Source organism: Monodelphis domestica, chromosome 7, assembly GCF_027887165.1.
Source record: "Monodelphis domestica isolate mMonDom1 chromosome 7, mMonDom1.pri, whole genome shotgun sequence".
NCBI lineage: Eukaryota > Metazoa > Chordata > Mammalia > Didelphimorphia > Didelphidae > Monodelphis > Monodelphis domestica.
In genome coordinates, this window is record NC_077233.1 from 219,806,116 (window position 1) to 219,815,843 (window position 9,728).

The 9,728-nt window shown below is 51.7% G+C and overlaps 1 protein-coding gene across 5 annotated transcripts in view; it reads right to left on the minus strand.

Moving 5' to 3' along the window:
- The window catches only part of ELFN1 (extracellular leucine rich repeat and fibronectin type III domain containing 1), a 225,445-nt gene extending 215,779 nt beyond the window's left edge, over window positions 1-9,666 (minus strand). For 2 of the 5 annotated variants that reach the window (XM_056806489.1, XM_007498325.3), the window contains exons 1-2: window positions 3,348-3,832; window positions 2,672-2,912 (exon numbers count right to left, since the gene is read on the minus strand). The gene's annotated coding sequence lies outside the window, so the exon portion shown is untranslated. Of the gene's footprint in view, window positions 1-2,671; window positions 2,913-3,347; window positions 3,833-9,094 lie in introns of those variants that run through there. The other 3 variants (XR_008913698.1, XM_056806490.1, XM_056806491.1) reach the window with 3 other exon arrangements.
- Window positions 9,667-9,728: the final 62 nt, after the last annotated feature.

A 9,728-nucleotide genomic window follows, 5' to 3' on the forward strand; every position in this document is an offset into this window, starting at 1 on the left:
TGGTGGGGGTGTTGGAAAGACACAAAATAAAATTTATCCAGTGCTCCCTGGTAACACTACTAACTGCTTCTGGTTCATGTTGTGAAATTTATTATCCTGTCACCTGGACCCCGAGATATATCTGCATGCTTGTCATTCACTGGTATATTTCATTTAACCACTCTCAATTTATATATATATTTATATACATCTACTGGTGTATCTACAGGATCTGCCTGTCCATTTTCTACAGAGAAATATGGACACAAAAAGTCTAGGCACCTTTGGTAATAAATTTCCTCCAAGCCAATAGCATCTGAAACAACCCATACAGAAAAACAGCCTCCTCTGCTTCCATTCACTGTTAACCACAGTCAGATTTTAGAAGATGGATCCAATGGGGAGAAGTGGGAGTTACAGAATTGTGCATATAGATTCCATAAGCTTTAGACCTAGAGAGGAGCCTAGAAATCATCTTTTCCAACATCCTCATTTTTAGAGATGAGGAAAGGGAGGCCTTGGAAGAGAAGCGACTTAACCAAGGTAATGAATACTAGTCAGTTTAGAACCCAGGTAGGAAAGTCCATGCTGTTTTCTTTCCCATCGTAGGAGCTTAAAATGCTGTTGAATTGAATTAATTTGGTCCTGGAATCTATTCCATCCCCTTCTCCCAGAAGTGTTGGAGAAGAAAATTCACCAATGTTTATAAAATTCTGGGGGGGGGTGGCTAGAGGGAAGGGGAACACATATGGAAACAAGGTACCCAGAACCTTCATCCATATGACTTTTATCCCTTTTTTACCCTATTTTTTTATTGCTATTTAGAACTGAGGGAAACCCACTGGGGACATCTGGGGTATATGATAGGGAAAGGCATGCAAGTCAATCAAAGCTATCTGTCCACTAGCTCCAAGCGATGAGACATCCTACCCAGATGAGGCATTCTTCTAGGGATTCTGAGAACACCAATCTGCCCTTTTCTTTTGCAAGCACAGAGAAATCCAGCTTTGAGGGATACTTACAAAGATTGCTCAGCTTTCTGAAGAAGTAAGCCCCTTCTGCCTTTCTTCCTCCCCACATTGTGGGCTCTTAGACCAAAGGCCTCTCTCTTCTCCACTGCCTCCACCCTCATTTTTCATTGCCCCTTCCCTTTCCAAGTTCTGTCTTGCTTTGTGAGTCGAGACTGGCTATTTCTGTTGATGGAGATACCTTTTACCTCCCGTCCATGCTGAGCTTTTCCAGAGTCACGAATCTCCTTATTCCTAAGCTGCTGTATCATTCTGTCTTCTACATTTAGCTGTTACATTGCAAACTGGGTGATATTAAACTGAAAAGGGTCCCAATTTTAAGTCAAGGTGCCTGGGGGAGAAAGATTGATGTGCTCAATATATAATAGGGCTTTATTGGAATAGCCCTGTCATAATCTTTCCTGCCTGCCCAGAAGAGCGCTAAGTTTTTCATGCTTTCCTGGATAAATTTATATTTTCTTCTATGTTTTATATGGATATGTTTATATTTATATAATTATATTTTATTATATCTAGTAAAAATACTGGACTGAGAGTAAGGACACTCAGAATTCTATTATCAGTTACTCCCATTAACTCACTCTGGGACCCTGAACAAGTCACTTAACCTCTTGGAGCCTCAGTTTCCCCATCTGTCAACTGGGGCATGGATGATCTCAAAAATATTATGAGATTCATCAAGAGACTACGGTGTGGGAGGAGTCAAAAATAAGTTCTAGTCCCTTTTCTGCAGCTTTCTAAGGGCCTTGTATAGACCCTAAGGATCAGTTTACTCATCTGGAAAATGGAGATAATAATACCTAGGCAGCCTACTTTCCCTGGAGTATTATGAAGAGAGAGCTTTGTAAGCTTTAAGGGAATGTAAATGTGGATTGGTTGTTATTATTTGTGAATTACAAAGCCAAATGTAAAGAATTTGCAGCCAATAAAACCACAAACTTAGTCCAATCCCTTTATGTTTGGACAAGCCAGCAAAAGGGCCTTTTGGGGTTTCGAAGATCTAGACGATCCTGGAAAGAAGGGAGGCGAAAGTAGTTTCCTCGTGATCTACCACTGAGGCCCAAGGGTTTCCCAGAGGGTGGTTTCTTCCCCCACAAATTTGATCCAGCTTCTGCTCTAAGAAGAGCCCTAGAAAAGGGGCTTGCCGGAGTCAAGTCAAACCTGGTACTAAAACACGCCTATTCCAAACTCCTGGTCCCCAGAAGCCGGAACCAAAGCTAGTTCCCCTGGGAACCGTGCCTCTACTCTCCCCAGAATTCTCTCCTCCTTTGCTCCCCACCCCTATCCGCAAGGCAAAGGGAGGGAAAATGACAAGCTGCTAATGTTCCCCAGCTCTTAATGGAGATCTAGGTTTTGGACAGCGTTAGTCAGACGATCAAAAGCAATTGCTTTAGCTCACTAGAGGCTGACCCAGCAGCAGACCCGGCCTGAGAAAGCCGCCGCCTCCTCGGGCCGTTGGGCCAGGAGGGAGAGAAGGCTTGTCCTTGGCTCCCTAGGCAGTCCATTTTTCTCTTCACACCTACCCCCTACACCACAAGAGAGTTTGAGATCAAGGGACACCCGCCGCGCCTCGGAAAGGTGGAGGTGAGGTGGGGTGGGTACGTACCCCCTCCGGCGCAGCCCCCCAGCCCCGTGCCCTCGGAAGTGGATGCAAACAAACTTACGCGCTGCGCAGCCACCGCCTCCCTCCTCCTCCTCTTCCCTTGGGCGTACGCAGGCTCCAAGTCTAGACAGCCTGGGCGCTCCGGGCCTGACTCCGGCGGCTCCCCCAGTCCCCAGCCGCTGATGGTCGCTCTGTCCCCAGCCGAACTACGTGGCTTGCGTTCGATCACTCGCTCCTTCTCCCTCGACGCGGGCGAGGAGAGAGCCGCCGCTCTGCCCCGGGGCTCCCACTCGAGTCAGTGTCTGTGGACAGCAAACCCGACTGTTCGTTTAGCTGGAGGAGTGGCCGTTCCCTCCTCACACTTTAGCGCCTGGAAGCCGGGGGCAAACCGGACCGCAAAGTTCCTCCGAACTTAAGTTTTTAGGGATGACTGGGGTAGGACAGTGGGAAGAGAGAGGTGGTGCTTGCTTCCCCCTCGGACTCCGAGACCCGGGCGGGGAGCAGCTAGCTGCGGGTTGTTCCTGGTGCCCAGGTGCAACACCTGAAGGCAAAGGGGGATCGGGAAGAGGGATGGGGGGGGGGGTGGAGGGTGTTTAGGCTAGCCTATGGACATTCCTTTTCTAAGATTTAGCCCCAAAATCCTGCCCTCCCATCCCCGACTTCAGCCACCATTCCTAGCTCGGCTCCGGTCCCCCAGCTTTCGAAGGTGCGGGCACAGCCGGGTTCGGTCTCCTTACCTGCGGAACCGGCTAACTGTGAGCCGCCACTGCCAGGGCTCCGCCGCCTCTCCCTCTCTCCCGTCCTTCAGTCTCTAACTTTGCTCTCGGTATTGAAATTCCTCCCCAGCTTCTCCCATCGATCTGAGAGCGCGGCCCCTCCCCTCTCCTCTCAGGCAAAGAGAATTCTCATTCTCTCCTTTCCTTTCCTCTCCTCTCTTTTGGTCTGTACATCTGTCTTTCCTCTTTCCCGTCTATATCCTCTGAGCTATCTCGGTCCCACAGCTGTGGGGGCGACTAAGGGGTGGGGGTAGGGGGGAAGGGTTGGGCTAGAAGATCTATTAGCATTAAAAGGAGGGTTTCCTCAGGGCTCTAGTCCCCAATCTCCCGCCCCCACACGTCCCTCCCCGAATACTCAGGTTGGAGGGGGAAGTGGGGGGGGGGGGGCGAGTAGGATGGGTAAACCACAGAGTAATCTGTCTTATTGAGCTATTCTCTCTGTCCCAAGGCAGCTTCTCAGGGGAGTTAGGAGATGAGGTTCAGTGGTTTTTCTTTTGGGGGCGGGGGGACAAGTTAACCATTTTCTGTTACTCCGTGGCACTAAGAATGGGACTCTGTGTCGGGGGTGGGGGTAGGGGGGGTGAGGGAGGCTCAGTAAATACGGATTGATTGGGCAACTCCTCCCCTTTTCTCTCTCTCTCACACACACTATCCTGTTCCAGGACAGCGTTTATTTTGCGCTTACTATATGCCAGGAAGGGGATCCTTGGGGCTTTCTCCTCTCTCTTGGACCCTGGACTACCAGACCATTTATATATTCAGGATCTGGAGGGTGAGGATTGGAGATGGGAAAGTAGGAGTTTTCAGTAGTAGAGCCTCCTCGAACTCTCTCCTAGCCCCTGTGCTCCACTCTCTTACCACCACTGGATTTGTTCGACGGATATACAGAGATAGTGAGTTCTGTGCAAGGTCCGTTAGTTCTTTCGGGGTGGGGGTGGCAGGCATGGGTAGCAGGGAGAGACGCAATGATAAACATGACTGCCCTTCACGAGCTTCCACTCTATGCTGTGGGGCATTTATCTTCCCAATCTCGCAACCCTACGATGAATCTCTGTGTCCCCTCCCCCAGCCTGTCCTGGGTCAGCTCGGTCTCGTTTTCTTTGTAAGTGTGGCTTCTTTCCCCCACCCCCTTCCTGTCTCTTTCCATCACCAGCACTGATTCCCCTTTTCCTCTGTACCCACTGCACGCTCCCTTCCTCTTTCTACAAAGCAGCTGGCCAATTCACGCAGCATACAAAAGAGTTGACTCAATTCAAAGGCAGCAAATCAAGATAAATCCTATAGTGTATGAGGAGAGAGAGAGAGAGAGAGAGAGAGAGAGAGAGAGAGAGAGAGAGAGAGAGAGAGAGAGAATATGAATGAATCCCCCACAAGAAAATTAATTCATGTATTGACTGGCCCATCCCCAAAAGATGAGCCGCTCCAGCACCCTAAATACTGGATGAGATCACCTAATATGATCAGTTCTAGGTTAGGATAGGAGTTGGGTCAAGGCAGAGCTCCCCCCAGGGGCTAGTTTTTGTCTGACATAGTGGGTTAGGTTCCCCATCTCAGTTAATCTGGAAAAAAAAAATTCCTAGGAGGACTGAGGAAGGGACAAATCATAGTATATTTCCCCAGCAAAACTTCTCCCTCCCCTTCCATTTTATGCTGGGGGACTCAGCTCACATAGAGCTGGAAGGATATCCTTGAAATTATAATAAAACCACCCAAAGCCAATAGCTTAGGGAGCAATGTGAAAGAGAGAGGGCAACAAAGCTACCACTTTTCCCCTTAGTGTCAGTGAGAATCTATGGGTTTCTTGTGGACAGGCATTTTAGATCTTTATTTTTAGCAATAGTAGGTGAAAATACCCACCCAGTTTGCCCTCCAGGATGCCTCTTGACTCAACTCATGGCAAAGGGTAGGGTCCCCAGAGGTAGTTGAGCCCTCTACCTGTGTCAGTAGGCCCCTGGGAATTGCCATGAGGAGAAAAAATCAACTGGCAGTGTTTGGAAACTCTTGTGGGAAACTGATCTCTCCTAGCTCCAGAACCTAAAAAGTCTCTAAAAGGTCTCTTTCTGCTTCCTATCTGATCAAGGGAGTCTGTAGAAGGGGAAAACACTGGGAAAGAGTAAATATATTCAGAGGAACTTGCTTTCAAATTCTTTCTTTTTTTCCCCCTTCTCTTAAGGCCCAACCACATGAGTATTGGCTTTCCAAAAAGGAGTCGAATTCTGATAGCTTTGGGAATAAAGAGGTGAGAGGGACTTCTGAAAGGATGGTAAATGTAGATGAAGGAACTGAATTTTAGAGCAATGAACAGCTGGCCTTCCCTAGTTTTCTTGTTTTCCTAACAGCCCCCACTTCATCTTACAAAAGGTTCTGAAGGTCCTTCAGACTTCTGTTTCTCCACAAGGGTCTCATTCAGCCAAAGAATCCCCAACTCCACCTGCTTTGACCCCCCCCCCAGTGGTTCTTCCCTTTTGTTACCTTCTCTATATTCCCCGAGGGGGTTAAAAAAAACCCAGAAAGTGATACTGGGCTCTTGTCTGGAATATTGGGTTAGATCTCTTACTTCTTCCCACTTCCCCACCACCACCTTGAAGTCGTGAAGCACCTGGACTTCTCCTGTTAGGAGCTGACCTAAGAGTATGTCTTTACCTAAATTTGAGAGGTATACTGAGAGTGAGGTCTCAAGGACACTGGGATTTTAGGGTTTCACTGGATCTGCGTCCTCTGATGCAAGGAAAGTGCCCCTTTAATTACTGAACCCCTCCTCAGTCTTTAAAGTATACTCTTCTATGGATACAGCATTCAGGAGAGAATGCCAGTATATTCAAGTTTAGCCTGGGGTATTGGGCTGAGGTGGAGGGGAAAGACAGGATAAGCTATCTCTCTTCATGTCTTGGGAGAGAGGGATTTCCTTACTTACCTTCCTGCCTAAGAGCAGGGCACAGAGCTTCTGAAGGTTATCTCTACCCAGGGAAAGACCTCTAACTTAAGGTAAAAGTGCTACCAGTCAATGGGAAATATAAGCAGACTTCTCTGGGCCTGAACTTTAGCAAGCTAAGGAAGTTCCTGGAGAAGGGGAGGGATACCAGATATAAAAAAAAAATCAACTAGCTCTTTGGAGTTAACATTCAATGGGGGGGGGGGGCTACAGTGAAGAGGGCCCACTCCAAACTGGGGTACTTGAAGATCTGATTCCATCCTATCATTTTAATATCTCTACCAACCTCTTGTGCTGGAAGGTCCACTCCAACCCAAAGGTCCCTCCTTACCCCCAAAAGTACAATGATTTCCTAAAAATGTTATTGATACCTCAGTTCCCTCTCCTTCTACCCCCTTTCTTCCCCTCCCTCAGGTCCCAGCTTCCCAGTGGCTTTTTTTGATTGGCATCCTATGTGCTGATATATTAATTCTGTTACAGAGAAGGTGGCGCTATAGCCACATCTGTCAGGCAATTAGAGCAGCTATGTACACCCACACACACACCTCCGTGGCCCTCTTTCCTGCCTCAAACCCCTAAGATAAACTAGGGAGGGGAACGATATTGTCCCTCATCAACTCTTATGACTGGGATACTGTGGGGATTCCTTGGGGGAGCAGGGTCACCAGCAACCCACACACACCTTTAACCCCACAGAAATGTCCCCCACACAAGGTAGAGTGGAGTAGAGAGAGATGTCATCCCACAACAGGGGGACGGGACCATACCAGTCTATTGTGGAAAGGAGAGCTCTCTAGGGAGGAGGAAGCTTAGGGGAAAGGACGATTGCAGCTCAGACAAGTCAACCACCAACAATACACCAGGGGATTTATTTTTAAAAGCCGAGAAAACTGGAATAAATCCCCTTGAGGCACAATGATGGCACCATCCTCATGAGGGAGACCTGAGGCCTTGGGTCTACTGCAGCCATGACTGGGTCCTTCTCACTGTTTCCAGAAACTGCCTTGACCGCTCTCCCCCGCTCTCCCCCGCCCCCCCCAAGAGCTTTTCTTATTCCCTCAGCCCCCCCCCCCCTTAACCTCTGGGCTCCCTCACCGACACTCACTGGCATCTTCCTCATTTTCTTCTCCCATCCCTAGGTCTCCTGGGTTCCCAACAGTTTCTCTGGTAATTTGCTCATCCCTTCCAATCCCCCTCAGACTCTTTAGGAAGCCGGAACTCAACCCAACAAGAGGTGGGAGTAGGTGGGTGGAGGGAATTGGGGACGAGAGGGGGAGGCAGTAATTGGTCCGCGAGAAACTTCCGTCCCTCTGGTCCGGCAAACAGCTGTCGTGGAGCAGAGAAGTGGCGGCAGCTCCCAACCCGCCACCTCTCATTCACCTAATCCTTCCCATCCCTGGGTCCCAGTGAGCCAAAGATCAACGCAAGGGACCCTGGACCCGGGCGTCCGGTTGAGCTAGGCCCAGAGGACATCGCTACTAGCCTTCCAGAGAGGCAAATCCCTGGGCCAGTAGCGGAGCGCTACACAGTCTAGTTTAGGGCTAGAAAAAGTTAGGGGGTTGGGAGACAGAGAGCTGAAAAGGGGGAATAGCAAGAGAAGACAGAGAGATGGGGGAAGGGGAAAGAGGGAGATTAGGGCCGAGAGAGGAGACCGAGTGTAGGGCAGGGGAATGGGGAAGGTTAGAGGGAAGAATTGGTGGGGTAGAGCGAGAGGAATTGTTTGGAGTGGGGGGAGGGAGAAAAAGTGGTGAACATAAAAGAAGATTGTGGCCACCAGAGCCCAACCCGGCTTCCCCAAGCAGTCTAAAGGAGCCAGCCAGGTCACAGGCTCCTATTAATAGCCAACTGCTGGTTCTTCACACTTCGGCGATGCAGCCTTTGGGGCCAATGTTGTCCTAAACTGGGACTCAGAGCCCCCAGGATCATCCAGTCTTTGCATCCCGCAGGAGTTGCCCCTCCATCTATGCATGGGGATGGGGGCGCACCACTTCCCTCCAACCTCCTTCTTTCCATCCCTCCCCCACGTTCTTCCCGGTAATTCGATCCCAAAGCATCTTTCCTGCTCTAAGGGGGGTGGGGGGGAGCGGCGGCAGTGAGGGTGTGTATATGTGTGTGTGAGAGCTCCGGGAGGGAGGGTGAGGAGGGGGGGTGAGGGGGAGAAGGTAGCCCGGATTGGTTCGGGTTCTCCACAGACGAGACAGGGAACAGAAGATCTGAGACCCTCCCTGCCGGTACCGCCTCCTTTCCCCCCACCCGCCCCACTTCTCTGAGCTCGGGGATCCATAGGACCCTGAAAGTTTGGGAATCTGATCCTCCCCAGGGCTCCTCGAAGGGTCTGGGGGCTCTCTGGCCTTAATGTAGAGGTCCCGGGGCCCTGGTGAAGGAAATCTGTCTGATTCGGGTTCGGCAGCTGCTAACTTCGGGTATTCACACCCCCAAAGGGAGGGAACCCGGGAGCTGGAGAGGGAGACCGCGAAGGGAAGCGGGCACAGTAAAGGGACAGAGCCGCGGCAAAATGAGAGAAAGAAAGCTGAGCGGAAGCTGGAGCTTTGGGGGATGAAGAGGCAGGGTCCAGAGCTATTGGGGGGCGGTGACAGCAGCGAAGGGGCGTCCCCTCATTCTTTTCGGCTCTTCCTTTACGAATGCCCAAATCAAAGCGATGCTTTCCCTTGAGGCGGGGTCCTGCCGGTCTGGTTTACTGCGGCAAGCAAAGGGACCCCTTCACCCTAAAACACTCCCTCCCACCCCGTCCCAGCCCCCAGTCCCTCTCGCCTACCTGAACCCGGGGTGTCCTGGGGCGGGCTACGGGAGGGGGTGGGGTACAGCTCCCGGAGAGCGCGCGCTGAGATCCCCAGCAGAGGCAGCGGGAAGCGGTGGCAGGTGGCGGCTGTGTTGGTGGCGGCGACGGCTTCCCCTCCTTCCTCCTCCTCTTCCTCCTCCCCGAGCTCGGGTGGCAGGTTGCTCCAAGACAAATCTCCCTCCCCCCCCTCCCCTCCCGGGGCCGGGCTGGGCTTGGCCTGAGACTGGGAGAGGAGAGAGCGGAGAGGAGAGGAGAGGAAACCCGGCTGCAGCTCCAGACTGCGTCAAGAGCCAAGGAGAGACCCGGGAAGCCGCGGGGAGGTGGCGGCCGCCGAAGCAAACGAGGCGGCTCCGGGTGCGCTAAGAGCCTGGCCCGGCAGCCGCGGAGCCGCCCCGGGCCCGTGCGTTCCGAGAGGCGGCGCCGGCGTTCCGGAAGGGCCCGCGGGTTCGGGCTCGGGCTCGGGCTCGGGCTCCGGCGCGGCGGCGGCGGCGGCGGCGGCAGCGCGGGGATAGTAGCACATTCTTTCTGTGCGTGATCAAAGGTTTAATGTAGGAGCCCGTGCTGGGAGGGGGGAGGAGGAACGAGAGGGAGGGGGACGTGAAAGAAGGGA